This window comes from Ovis aries, chromosome 18 (assembly GCF_016772045.2).
Source record: "Ovis aries strain OAR_USU_Benz2616 breed Rambouillet chromosome 18, ARS-UI_Ramb_v3.0, whole genome shotgun sequence".
NCBI classification, from domain to species: domain Eukaryota; kingdom Metazoa; phylum Chordata; class Mammalia; order Artiodactyla; family Bovidae; genus Ovis; species Ovis aries.
In genome coordinates, this window is record NC_056071.1 from 58,788,981 (window position 1) to 58,792,452 (window position 3,472).

Genomic DNA, 3,472 nt, shown 5'->3' on the forward strand with positions numbered 1-3,472 from the left:
AGTGAACTCCGGGAGATGGTGCTGGACAGGGAGACCTGGCGTGCTACGATTCATGGGGTCGCAAAGAGTCGGACACGACTGAGCAACTGAACTGAACTGAACTTTTGCCCCTCCCATCTTGCCCCTCCCTCTGGAGGCTGGTTTAGACTGAGAAGTCAGGTCATCCTCTTAGAGAGGTGGCATTTGAGCCTGAATGAGCCAGAAAAGCTGGCCATGAAACGGGGAAATCTGAGCAGACCTTCCCCAGGGCACAGCTCAGGCATGTGGTGCCCCATCAACCCCACCTATTACTTGGGGTCACCCCTGGTGGAAGGATATGAGGGGTACAGACAGAGCAAGGCAGCGGGCCAACACAGCAATGAACCACCAAGTCCTCTAAGCCTCATGGAACAGAAATTCCTGGCCAAGCTTCCAAAGGAGCCCGAGGAGCCCTGTGCTTCTGATGGAGCTTTTCTTCCAAGCACAACATCCTTTCAGATGACCTCACGCAAAGACCCGCCCAATGCGTCATGGCCCCCTGGCTTCCTCTCTTTTATTTCTTCCTTTCTGTTTTTTTTTTTTTTTTTAATAATTGTCTCCCAGCACGTATTTGAATTCCTTACTCTCAACGAACATGGTTAGGTTTCTCGCTAGTTCCCCAACCAGTTATCTAGCAGGGAGCTGCTACAGAGAAAAGTGATTTATTTATAGTAGAAGATCTGTGTCCTGAGAACCCTCTATCACCAGGAAGAGAAGATTATGAGTCCTAGAATTGCCTTTCTCAAATAATACAGTTATTCCGATGTGACTTTTCTAAGCAGATGAGATCTACACACAAAAAATAGAATGCTTGGTGGTTCAAGGTTGGTGCAGATGTCAAGAACATGACTGATCCTGTAATCAGACATTAAAATACAGAATAGGGCTTCCCTGGTGGCTCAGTGGTAAAGAATCCACCTGTCATTGCAGGAGACACGGGTGGGAGCCCTGATCCGGGAGGACCCCACATGCCACAGAGCACTTATGCCACAACTATTGAGCCTGTGCTCTAGAGCCTGGGAACTGCAACTCCTGAGCGCTTGCATCACAGCTACCAAAGCCTGTGTGCCCTAGAACCAATATTCAGCAATGAGAGAGGCCACCGCAATCAGAAGCCGGCATACAGCAGCTAGAGAGCAGCCCCCGCTCACTGCAGCTAGAGAAAGGCCTGCACAGCGATGAAGACCCAGCACAGCCAGTAAATAAATAAATTTTTTAAAATGCAGTATAAACAAGAGTCAGGTGGTACACCATCAAAGTATCAGTTCATTCCTCCAGTGGTTGTTCTGGGACTCACTGCGAGGTCAGGCATCTTCTCCCTGGGGGGTGTCCCAAAGGCAGCCTGCGGCGGAGGTTATATTGACTTAGGAGGTGACAGCTTGGTTTTAGGTCCATCTTGGACATTAGCCAACTTTGCTGGACGTGACACGTTTCTGGGACTTCAGCATCACCATCTTTAGCTTGAAGTTGTTGACTCTATCAGTGATTCTCAAGTGGAAGACAAGCAGCATCAGTAGCACCTGGACATTGGTTAGAAGAGCTGTTTCCCCGGCACCAGCTTGTACTTCCTGAATGAGAAATTCTGGGGCTGGGCTTCAGCTGTATGTGGTTTTTCTTCCAGTTTATTTGAGATGTAAGTGGGAAATCGCACTGTATAAGTTTAGTGGGTTGCCATTCCCTGCTCCAGGGGATCTTCCTGATCCAGGGATCGAACCCGAGCCTCCTGCCATGCAGGCAGATTCTTCATCATCTGATCTACCAGGGAAGCCCAGTTAACACTTCCAGTTTTACTGAGATGTACGTGGCAAACCACACTACATAAGTATAGCATGGTGACTTTTTTAAATCTTTTTTTTTACTTTTTATTTTATATTTGATATAGCCAATTAACAATGTTGTGATAGTTTCAGATGCAGAGCAGAGAAACTCAGCCATATGTACACATGGATCCATTCTCCCCCAAGCTCCCGTCCCATCCAGGCTGCCACATACAGTAGGTCCTCCCTAACTATCCCTTCTCTACATCCTTCCCCTCGGCCACCGTAAGTTCATTCTCTAAGTCTGTGAGTCTGTTTCTGTTTTGTAAATAAGCTCATTTTTTTGTAGAGTTTTTATGAATCCTGCATATAAATTTCTGCAAATAGTGATATCATGCAGTATTTCTCTTTCTCTAACTTGCTTTCTTCCCTCTGCACTCTAATTTGACTTACCTACTCTTGAAATAAGGACCCCTAGATTTAGCATTCCTCTTCTTTCTCAGAGAGCCCTGATGTATATTCTCAGAGGGGCCCTTGGGCTACTGGATGGAGCTTGGGTAGAGGAGGGGTAGATGGGGCCCTGGAGACGGTACCCAGACTGGAGAGGAAGGTGGCAAGTCTGGGGTGATGAGAATGGGCAGACCCCTCATCCAGCAACTTTGGTTTTCCCTGTGAAGTAGCAGGAGGGTCATTTACTTGGAGGAAGAGGAAGGTGTAGAATTTGAGGGAAAAGCAAAGGACCAGAAGTTGAGAAACCACAGGCGGCTCTGGGAGGGTGTTCAAGGCCCTGCTGGTTGGCAATTCTGAGTCGTCCGTGGCTTCAGGGCTGTATTGAGCTTGGTACAGGGAGCAGGGGACAGACAGCAGAGAGGGACAGGGGTTCAAGGAGGGCCGTGGGCAATGTGAAAGTGAAGTCATATATGTCCTATGGGAAGAAGGGAGGTCATGGTCAGAAACTAAAATGCTGATTTGGGGTAAAAGGGGCAGATTCAGTATCCATGGGTCCTTCCTCTCCCCAAAATCCTTTCAAATGTTAATAAAGGTATTGTTAAAAACACACACACACACACACACACACACACACACACGGTAATTCCCTATAAAAACATGAACGCAGCTGAACTGCACTAGCAACCGAGAGAGTCAAGACATGGTTAGTTGATGAAAAGCAGAAGGATCGGGCAGAAGGGGGGTGGTTTCCACTTAAGGGCATGAAGAGGGTTGTTGTTTCAGTCACTCATTTTTGTCTGACTCTTTGCGACCGTGTGGACTGCAGCATGCCAGGCTCTGCCCATGGGATTCTCCAGGCAAAAATACTGGGTTGCCATTGCCTCCTCCAGGGGATCTTCCCATCCCAGGGATCAAACCCACATCTCCTTCACTGGCAGGCAGATTCTTTACTACTGCACCACCTGGGAAGGTTGTCATAGATCTTCAATTTACAAAAAATGCAGTAAAAGGAGGTATGCCTGGAATGAGAAGGTATGCCTGTAAAAGGAGCCAGGACAAAAAAGAGGACATATGATTCTATTTTTTTAAAAAAAACTCTAAATTATATAAGCACAGAGTGAAGAGAGTGGAGATGGGGAGGAAGGTGTTTCTAAGGGGCTGTGAGATGATGTGTGTGCTTGTAATTTTGATTGTGGTGATGGTTTTCAAAGTGCATATGTATGTAAGTAAAAACTTAACAAACGGTA